We start from the raw sequence: 12046 nt of genomic DNA, 5'->3' as shown, positions 1-12046 counted from the left end.
GACAGCACATTAAAAAGCAGAGACATTACTTTGCCAACAAAGGCCCATCTAGTCAAGGCTATGGCTTTTCCACTAGTCATGTATGGATGTGAGAGTTGGACTATAAAGAAAGCTGAGCGCCGAAGAATTGATGCTTTTGAACTGTGGTGTTGGAGAAGACTCTTGTGAGTCCCTTGGACTGCAAGGAGATCCAACCACTCCATCCTAAAGGAAATCAGTCCTGAATATTCATTGGAAGGACTGATGCTGAAGGAAAACTCCAATACTTTGGCCACCTGATGCGAAGAGTTGACTCATTGGAAAAGACCCTGATGCTTGGAAAAAATCAAGGCTGGAGGAGAAGGGAATGACAGAGGATGAGATGGTTGGATGGCATCACCACTCAATGGACATGAGTTTGAGTATACTCCAGGAGTTGGTGATGGACAGGGAGGCCTGGCGTGCTGCAGTGCATGGGGTCACAAAGAGTCAGACACGACTGAGCGACTTAAATGAACTGATGTATATGGGCTTGCCAAGTGGCTCAATGGTAAAGAATCCATCTGCCAAGCAGGAGACATGGGTTCAGTCCCTGTGTTGGGAAGATCTCTTGAAGAAGGAAATGGTCTGGAGAAATTCAATGTACAGAGAAGCTTGGTGGGCTACAGTCCATGGGGTCGCAAAGAGTTGGACTTAGTGACTAAGACAACAACAATATAGATATACACAGACAGATATAGATATAAACACAAAGATACAGATAAGATATAGATAGATAAGGATATATCCTGTTGGTTCTGTTTCTCTGGAGAACCCTAATAGTCCCCATTGAAAAGGGGACAAAAGAAATTCAAATACAAATTATGCCTAAAAATTCCTGCTTTAAAATGCTATTTGGATTGCATAAAGCTGAATATACTCAAGGTTTGAAAGTGCATTCATTTTCATACATGCTTAAAATGTCCAAAGTGGATGCATTTGTCAAGTTAACTGTGATAGGAAAATGGAATTAATAGAATGATGTTAGAAGCCTCAAATTTCACATCTGTCATAACCAGATATATGACACAGAGCAAATCACTCACCTGCAATTGCCACAAGGCATATAAAGTGAGTGTGGACTTGATATTTAATGTACTTTCTGAATTCTATGATTCTTTGAAAATAGGTGTTCTTTAAGCTATTTAGACTATTCTAAATCTATTTCGCTTCTTTCATTTCTTTTTTAAGCACTGACTGGCACACAATGAAAATGCATTCATTACATCTATATACAGAGATTCACTGGTAACAGTTTAAAGCAATAGTCCTTAGTATTTTTCCTTGAATGCCCTATTCCTGCTTCTTTTCAACATTTTTTTTAAAAAACTCACAATGTATATAATATCTTTCCATATTAATGAATAGACTATCATATCAAAATTTGAATTAGTTCCGATTATTCATCACACATTTTATATATAAAATGTGATTTAGTCCATCAGTGCCCTATATATATTCAATCAGTGCCCTATTGTTGGGAATTGAAACCTTCTAATGTTATAATATCATGATAAACATCTTTAGAGTTCAAACTGTGTTCTTATTCTTTTTGATCTTGTAGAAGATGAATGTATTTGACTTGGTAACTCACTGAATGCTGAGAGCAAGAGACAAAGAGAAATTTTTAAAAAATAATTCTTATATTGTCAGCACATTGTTCTGTCCTTTCTCATGGAGACTATGGTCTCCAGATTGATTTCTTTCTAATCTGGCTTGGAAATTATAGTTCCCTTTTCTCCTCACTGATAAATATAGGAGATTATAAATAGGTGGATATTTAAAGAAGAGGACTTTCATAGACTAGAGAAGACTGCTCTACTTTTAGCTATGATTTACCAAGAAATGTGATCTTAAAAAACACTTTTCAGTTTTAATCTGGATGACAAGAAAAACACTATTGCCACTAAGAAATCCTGGTTATGGAAAAAATAATTCTGAAAGGAAAATAATGAGGCTGGGTAAGTTTAAAGGTCAGGGAAATAACAGGATGGAGATCACAAGGCAGGCATTTTGGAATGCAGGTTATGTTTCCAGGGGAAAGTCTAGAATTTGAGATTTCAATTGGAGAGTGAAAAGAATGGAGATTATAGATAAAAGTGGAATTTTGAGTGAGAAAAGAAGTTCAAGAGTATGAACGCCAACAGAGTCTAAGTTCAGGGGATCAGAAGGTGAAAGGAGGGTTAGCAAACAGATCACAGAGGGAGCAAAGTGTCAAGGAAGCCAAAGGACAAGAAAGTCTAGGTGTATAATTGGCCCCAATGAATGCCTGGAAGCATAAGATGAAGGCTGAGATAAGTCACGGGACTTAGAAGTCAATAATTTATAAATAGCATCTTATGAATGAAAGAGATCACTTGGTAGAGAGATTTCATGAAGATGAGAGGAAAGGAGTGACAAGGAGTTCTATGACCACTGGGAAAGTCATTATTGAAAAGTCACAATCATAAGAAAACTATAACAACACAAATCTATTGATATATATTTCTCCTCCTTACTTACCTTCAGCATCTAAGAATATGCTCTATTAGTTCTCCTTAAGAGTTCTAAACAGTGCTTAAGTTTAAAAATTAAATGGTATGATGAGTGAGATGATGGAATCTAGAATAATTTACTATGAAATCTGTCGATGAAGAAAAGAAAAATAATATAAAGAAGGTACTAATGAAACCACATTTGTGAACCACTGAAAGTTGTGAGCCCGTCGCTATTGTTTAAAAACTTTGTACAGGTTCCCTGATAAGTCAGTAAATATGGATTGAATGAATGACAGAAATTTTAAAGGGGGAGAGAGGATTGAACGAATGAAAGGAAGTCATCAGATGATGTTAAATGTATTTCTTATGAAAAATATCTGATGTTTGCTTGAAAACTACTGAGATTTAAGAAGTAATTCTCCATTATTTAGAAAATGAAGTCAGAAGTTGAAGTACAAGTCAACTCTGCTTTTTCTTTAAAACATAGTTCTGAAATAAACAATAAATCAATCAAGTTGTCAGTTCGTATAAACTTAGAAGAGGTTAGATGGAGCTAGTGGTAAAGAATCCACCTGCCAATGCAGGAGAAACAAGGGATGCGGGTTCGATCCCTGAGTCAGAAAGATCCCCTGGAAGGTGACATGGCAACCCACTCCAGTATTCTTGTCTGGAAAACTCCATGGACAGAGGAGCCTGGCAGACTATAGTCCCAGGAGTTGGACAAGTCCCAGGAGTTGGACAAGACCAAGCCCCCCTACCCCCTGCCCCCCGCCACACACACAAATAAATCTAAAAAGACAAGAATTAGTGACTCATTTATGAAATTGTCCTGTGATTCCACATTTTCCTGAATTTTTCATCTTCCATTTCCCAAGGCATTTGAAACTTCAGGTTTAAGATTTATTCTTGTCCAAAATGACATACCACTGAAGTGAATAACAAGTGATATTTCACCCCCTTGCCTTTCTTCTACCCATTTTTCATGGTGAATGGTGGCCCCATAAAAAATACATGCACATTTCAATGCCCAACCCTGTGAATGTGATCTTAGTTGGCAAAAGGGTCTTTGCAGATGTAATTAAGCTAAGGACCTCAAGATGAATTATCTGGATTATCTGTGTGTTGTGTTAGTCACTCAGCCATGTCCGACTCTTTGTGACCTTGTGGACTGTAGCCCACCAGGCTCCTCTGGCCATGGAATTCTCCAGGCAAGAATTCTGGAGTGGGTTGCCATTTCCTCCAAGCAATCTTCTCAACCCAGGGAGGGAACCCAGGTCTCCTGCATTGCAGGCGGATTCTTTACTATCTGAGCCACTAGAGAAGTGAATTATCTGGATTATCAGGGTGGTCCTTAAATTCAATAGCAAGTGTCTTTATAAGAGACACTCAAAGGAGACACGGAACAGAGGAGAAGGTCACATGAGGACAGAGGCAGAGGCTGAAGTTATGCAGCCACCAGCTCAGGAACCCCTGGAGTTACCAAAATCTAAAAGAATCTAGGAACCGCCATTTGCCTAGAGCCTTCAGAAGGAGCTCAGGCCTGCCGAGCCTCCATTTCATACTTCTGACCTTCATAGTTTGAGATAATAAATTTGTGTCATTTTAAGCCACCAACTCCGCATTAGCTTGTTACGGCAGGCCTAGGAAACTAAGATACCATTCTTGGGATATTCATTCCCAGTTGTTGGGAAGGAATGATGTACAATACATTTACTTGGTGCCTGACAGAGACTGTGTAACATCTGTTCTTGTGAATTTTAATTATTGTGCATCCAGCTTAAATGCTGTCTGGAGGGAAATGAAAAACAGAATGTGAAACAAGCATATCCCAAGGCCGAAGTGTTTTACTAGTTAAAACAGGAGAACAACAAAAGATGAGGACAACCTCATCTCCTGAAGGAATTTCCTGACAAGGTGATATAACTCAACTCTGGACTTGGTTTGGTCTTTGTCCATTTCCATATAAGCATCTTATTTGATTAAAATTCTCTCTTGCTAAGTTAATTTAATTGTTTGATGTTTGTAAAAAAAATAGAAGTTAATAGAATGGCTTTTAAAATGACATATTTAGAAAGCAAATGCTAACAGACATTCATAAAATTATCTCTTTATATTTTAAGTATCATATTTATAAAAGCATATTAAAAAAAATCAAACATTTTAATAGGTTTATGAGATAAAACACAAGCCTCCTGCTATTCCTGCCCTATTGTTTATTCTTGCTTCTGTGAGGACATTATTAAAATCATTTCTTCTTCTTTTATCTCTTCCATATTTTTAAGCAAAAAATTTATACTGATATTCTTGAGTTTTATTTTTTTCAATTAAATTGACTTAACTGGAAAGTGGAGATATCTTTCTCTTTCATCCCTAGTCCTACATCTTCTTCCACATATGTTTCATTTATTTCTCTTTATAATTTAATATTATCATTTATACAATATTCAGTGTATTATCATGACTGTAACAATTATTCATTGCTGAATCACATAGTGCATTATGATGACATTTTGTTTCCTGAACTAATTTTATTTTCACAATATTTAATAACTGTGTTGTTTTCTTTTACATGGCTTTCTATGTAGCAACCCTATAATAACTACTCATTCTTTGAGATTTGTCAGTTCTGTGTAAAGTGTAAAATGTTCAACTAGTTTCCACTACTTTTCTTAGAAATAACTTCTTCCTCTGCTTTTCTTAGAAATGCCTCAAGTTTCTTGTACCATCTGGATTGAATGTTATTTAGGCTTTAGGTAGAGCTTTCATTTTGGGACTTTTCTTCATTGTCTAAGAACCTGAATTACCACTCCTTTTCCTGTATCAACATTTTTTTTCTTGGTTTTATCCTTCACCTTGTGTTGTATTTTCCTGAAAAAGAATGAAGCTGCATGTCTGGAATTCAGACGCTGCATGTCTGAAAATGTAATAATTCTATCTCCAAATTATGTTGTATTTTGGCTGGGTATAGAATTCTGGGTTGAAAGTAATTTCACCATGACATGAGAAAACATCATTCTACTTTCTTCTAGCTTCCAGTATTGCTATTAAGAAGTTTGATGTCATTCAAATTGTCTACTCTTTGTACAGAATATTGTTTTCCTTTCTCTGAAAGCTTTTAGGAGCATTTCTTTAGACTTTATCTACTGAAATTTCAGTAGCATGTCCTTAATTTGAGCCTTTTTGCATTCACTGCTCTGCGTTATCTGTAGTCACTTTTCTATTGCTTCTTCTCTTCTGTAGTATCTATCATAATAGATTACTATTATTATTTGTATTCCATTATTGCTATTTTGGTGACATTCTGGAGGAAATATAGCATAAATATGTAGATTCAAGCTGTCATGTGGATTCAGATACTCCAAAGATTACCTTATCACATAGTTTCAAGCAACTCCTTCAGGCAGGTGTCCTAAGGTGAGACTCAATGAGCATATTCTTTCCCCTAAAAATTAGTCTTGGGGAGGATATGGCTACAGGAAGAGAGTAGGGCATCCTTTTCATATAACATGCATGAAACTAAACAAAATTATTAAAAATAAACTATTTCAGAGTTCTGAAAATTGACCAAATAAGATAATAAGTGTAGAAACATTTATTCTTGAAAAAACTGTCATAGCTTTGTATGAGAACAATGAACATATGAGTCCTTCATGTGTGATGCCAATTCCATCTTTCCTCTATCTCAGATTGTGAGCATAGTAGTTTTATCAGTAAAAGGAAGTCCCCCAAATCCAACAACTTTGCTGCCACAGACAGACTTAATATAGAGCAATGTATGTGAAAATATACCTTAATGTAACCTACTAGTGAGTACAGAAATAAATCTTAACACTGGGATTGTTGGCAAAAGTACCAAGGCAATTCAGTGAGGAAAGTGATAGTATTTTTTAACAAATGATGCTGCAGGGAAAATTGAATTGCTACACAAAAAGAATTTAGAACTACATCTCACATTGTACTCAAAAATTAACTCAAAATGGATCAAAAACTGCAATATCTGGCATGCTGCGATTCATGGGGTCGCAGAGTTGGGCACGACTGAGCAACCGAACTGAACTGAACTGAAAGGACAAAACTATAAAACTTATAGAAGAAAACATAAAATAAGATCCTTGTGACCTTGAGTTGGGCAAAAATTTCTTAGATATTACACCAAAGTTATGGCCCACAAAAAACTGATAAATTATATTACTTTCAAATTTAAAACATTTGTACTTAAGCACACGTATACATCATTATGAATAAATAGACAAGTCACAGATTGGAAGAAATTATTTGCAAACCATATTTTCAATAAAGGACTTGTAAAAAGCTGAATAATAAAATGCAACTGACTAAATAAAAAAGCATGAGGTAAATAACTGAACAAACATCATCACTGACTCGATGCACATGAGTTTGAGTAAACTCTAGGAGATGGTGATGGATAGGGAAGCCTGGTGTGCTAGAGTCCATGGGGTTACAAAGAGTAAGACACAACTGAGTGACTGAACTGAACTGACATTTCTACAAAGACAGTAAATAGCTAATATAGGTATGGAAAGATGCCCAATGTCATTACTCGTTAAGTTCCAATGAGATACCATTAGCCACAGATTAGACTAGTCATAATAATAAACCAAGTGATAGTTAAGTGTTGGCTAGGATGTAATAAACTGGAACCTTCCTTCTTTATTGGTAGGGATGTAAAATGGTACAGTCACTTTGGAAAACAGTTTGGTGGTTTCTTTAAAAGGTAAATATAAACTTAAAATATAAGCTAGCAATTCAACTCTTGGAAAGATTTCCAACAGAAATTAAAATATATGTCCACACAAATACTTGTACATGAATGTTCATAACACTGTTATTAGTAATAGTCAAAAATTGGAAACAAGACAAATGTCCATCAAGCAGTGGATAGATTGTGTCCATCAAGCAGTGTACCCATACAATGGATCAAAAAAGTCAGGATCAAACTACTAATACATGTAACAATATAGATGATGATGCCTCTCCAAATGATGCTTAAGTAAAAGAAACCAGGGGCTTCCCTGGTGGCTCAATGATAAAGAACCCTCCTGCCAATGCAGGAGACATGGGTTTTATCCTTGGGTCTGGAAGATCATTGGTGAAGGGAATGGCAACCCATTCCAGTATTCATGCTTGGGAAATTCCACAGAGGAGCCTGGCGGGCTACAGTTCACGATGTCACAAAGAGTTGGACATGACTTAGTGACTGAGCATGCAAGCAGAGGAAACCAGACAAAAATTCCTACATATTATATTATTTAACATGGAATTTCTAGGATTGGCAAGATTCTCAAGATAGAAAGCAGATGAGTGGTTGCCTGAGGCTGGGGGTGGAAGCAGGAATTGATTTCACATGGGCACAATGGAACTTCAGGAAGTGATGGCTCTGTTATAAAACTGTATTACAGTTACAGTTGCACAACTATATAAATACACTAAAAATTCCAATTCTTCACTTACAATTGGCTAATTGTATGGTATTTAATTTATACCTCCATAAAACTTAAAAAAAAATCACACAGAAATGAAAAACAACTAACGGTAAAATTACCGTCCAAACTCTTGAAACGTTTTAATCCTCAAGAAGTGTTTGTAAGCCTAGAATACATCAAATAGAAAAATTTGCCTCTGCCTCCACTTTGGAAATCAGTTCTGATAGATTCAGTAAGTTATCAATCTTAAAATTGCTGCCATGTTAGCACCTAAAGGATATCTTTATGTGAGGCTTTTTCAATCAAAGCAATCAGTAAAAAACAGTAGCCAGAGAAAAGAAAAAACTTAATATAATATAAATTACTAAATTCTATTATTTAAATAAATCTGAGTATAAGCTTAATTACAAAAATTAATTACACTAAAGAGCATGAGTATCCCCAACCATTTACTTAGAGATCAATACCTTCTTCTGGCTCTAATGTGTCTTGAGGCAAGTTTCTGATTTTCATTATTTTGTTCTGTGATTAATTATACACAACAATTTCTTGAATAATATTGGATGAATTAAAATGGATAATTATATGGGCACATAATGATAGGGGCTTGAGTTTTAATTATAGATGTGTGTGACACAAATGCATTTATTCACCTACTGATTCAACAACTGTGTATTATTTATCAGATACTGTAGTATAATGTCTGAATTATTTATCAGATATTATAGTTTAATATTTGTGTCCATAAGGCACAGAAGTTTCCTTAGGAAATTCATTATATTTTGGGGAAGACAGAGAAGTTTAAAAATACTTGCCAGTTTAAGTTATTTCTTAAAATTTTTCCCATTCTGATAGGGACAAAGAACAGGTATCCAGTTGTCATGGAGACTTAGATGAGAGGGACTTGACTTAAGTTTTGTAGATTAGGAAAGTTTCCTTTAGTTGATGTTTCCTAAGCAGGTTTTAGAAACCTTATTGGAATTAGACAAAGCTGAGAAGGGATAAAATGAAAACAGTTTGCATAGACAGAGTAGCATATGCCAAGTCTTGGCTGACAGGTATAAAAATATGTGTGGGGAACTGAAAGTAGTTGACTGAGGCTACAGTTTGGAACTTGATTGGATGGATGAAGCTCAAGCTGAAGGTAAGGACTAGATCCGAAGGACATTGTAGGTGTTACTTAGGAGTTTGGAAAAGGTACTAAAGGCAGTGGATGTGCAAGAAAGATTTTAAGAAAGGGGATGTTGCTGCTGGATCCGAAAATCAGAATATGAGAGATATGTCAGAGGTAGACCTTCATTCACAGAAACTAAGAAATAATGGTTTATTTGCTTAACAAGATAGGAGATGGGTTTTTCAGTTTGCTTGTTGTTTTTGTTATTGTTTTTTTTTCCCCCAAATACTAAGAAATCTGAAAGCAGAGAATCCTAATCTTACTAATTACATAGTAGTACCATGCTATCAGGGACCAAGACTTCTACTCTCTGGCTTCACTATATTTTCATGTGGCTTTTCTCCTCATAGTCACAAAAAAGCTGCCATAATTTCAAATGTTGCACCTACATTCTAGGCAAGATGAAGGGAAAAATTGTAGACCAGGGCCTGAGATAATTAGACAGGTTGATAGTCATCTTTTCAAAAAATTATCCTGGAGAACTTCTGGGGTGAAATTCTCTTCCAGTTCATAGGCCAGGATTATGTCCCCATGCCATCAGCAAGGGAGGCTAAGAGATCAATAGTTTGATTAGGTAGATCAGGGCTTTGGAAGCAAGAATGGGTATCAAGTGAAGCAAAGGGATTTAAAAAAGAAAGAGAAAGTAACAAGACATACTGATTGCTTGGAAATGGAGGGCAAGGGAGAGGAAGTGGTCAGGGAAATTCCTAGGTTACTGGTTTGAACAATTGGAAGTGATGTCATTTACTGAGACAAGAAAGGCAAATTTCAAAAAAAGATGACAAATTAAAATTTTGAGTATGTTAGTTCAACATCCTTGTGCAATATTCAAGGTGAGGTATTGGATGGCCCAAAAGAAATCTCAGCCAGAGGTACAGATTTGAAAGTCATCCACATGTAGGTTGTAATTAGTCATCAGAGTGGATGAGGTCTTGAAAGAATAGGAAGTGATATGCAAAGATAGTCAGTGTAGAATAAAGGAGGAATCAACAGAATCTGGTAGCTTGTCAAATCCATATAAAGGAAGAAAGTTCAGATTTTATAACTAAGAGATTCTTTCATTCTTGTGGTAGTATGAAAGGGAAATTAATACTTTATGCACTTCTTTTTCCTTTTTGACAAGGCATTTTTTCCCTTTGTAGTTAGCCCAAATACATGATCTCTTTTAAATTGCTTTATGCTCTCTAGGAAAAATAGATGATTAGACTGAATATTTCTAATAGAAACTGTGTTAAACAAGAATGGCGACTTGACATTTAAAAAGCCAGGACCCAACTTTCAATTTTATTACAGATTTTGTCTCTGGAAAGATGATCTCTTATGTCACACCATATTTCTCAAATGTGGAGACCAAGATCCATGCCCTGCTTATGGAGATGGGTCAAACAAAGGTTCATTGTACCTGAGTTCCCTGGAGACAGGCACTAAACAGATACAGGCTGAATGACCAAAGGGCATCTCATCACTGTGTATAGAGGTCAGAGATGAAAGTTCTTCGGGGTAATTGCTGTTGACCACTTCTTTTGCCCTTTGCTTCTGAGAAGCCACAGCAACAAGGTCTCCATACAGACTGAAGAGCGTCTGGTTGACCTGCTTGGCCTTCAATACGGAGAAGTCAAGAGAGATCATCAGGCATTTGTTGAACTGATGAAATCCAGAATATCACCCGTTCCTGGGAAAAATATTTCCTGCATTATAGAGATAAATATTTACTTCAACTCTGCTGGGAAACATGTGCCTGATAAATGATATGTTCCTTTTTTAATGGTCTGTTTACATTTCAGAGATTTCACATTATGAAATTTGGTCACTTACATCATATATAATTTTCAGCACATATTTTCATGAAATACTTCTGAGAACGTCTAAACTTAGTAGTCAAGCAAATACGTTTCCTTTTCTAAGTTCCCATAAATGAACTCCAAAATGTCTGCCTCATAATAAGCATAGATACAGAAGTCTTTTACTCCTATTACTTTTTCTTCCACAGGATCCAAAAATCTCATAAGGACATGTTACAATGTATACAACACTGGGGGAAAGATGTTGCTTGAAAGTGAGCATTTTTTTGCTAAAATATTTTTAAACAAGTTAATTTCAGAGGCAGACTATATCAGAGAAAACAGTAGCCAGAATTTAGGGACTCCCAGAAATAATGCTGTGTGTGCTTCCTGACACCATGGGAATATGTACATAAGTTAATGTGTTATGATATCTGGGCCACACCATCGAACTCAACTCAATTTTGGTTTTGTTTCAATACTTCAACCCCAGGTCCATGGTGTCTGTGTTAAGTGGCTCCTTGTCTGTCGCATGCTGCCTCTATGAATATGTTTAGTACATTTAGTTTAAAATACAAGCATTGTCATATGACTTGTTGGCAATCTATTGCTATGGAAGAGTTTCCCTGACAAAAAATCACATTCACAAGTTGCATTCTTAAATTATTTCAAGTCAATCAACTAAATTGAGACGGAAGGAAAGACTATATGCCATTGTGTAAGTTCAAGTGTGTGCAATCCATCATCTGAGGAGCTTAATCTCATGTTATACTACCTGCAGTCCTGAGTGGTTGGTAATTACTGCATTTTACAAGTAGGGAACTGACTTTGGAAGGGTTGAGTAACTTACCTAAGGTTTTAGGGGAAAGTGGTGGAGTCAGGGTTCAAACTCTGCCTGTTGACTGCAGAACACCTGCTAAGAACAACTGTTTTTGTTGTTCTTTAGTCCCTAAGTCATGTCTGACTGTTTTGCAGCCCCGTGGACTATAACCTGCTAGGGTCCTCTTTCCATGGGATTCTCCAGGCAAGAATACCCAAGTGCTGAGGATAAAAGAGGGTGAGTAATTTTGAGCACATCAAACAACTTAAACTTGAGTATAAGGGATTTATCTTCTTCAAAATTCTCTAGCCAATAACATACTAGGGATCTCC

Source organism: Muntiacus reevesi, chromosome 12, assembly GCF_963930625.1.
Source record: "Muntiacus reevesi chromosome 12, mMunRee1.1, whole genome shotgun sequence".
Classification (NCBI taxonomy): Eukaryota; Metazoa; Chordata; class Mammalia; order Artiodactyla; family Cervidae; genus Muntiacus; species Muntiacus reevesi.
The sequence above is the reverse complement of the archived record's forward strand: the minus strand, read 5'-3'. Positions refer to the sequence as shown.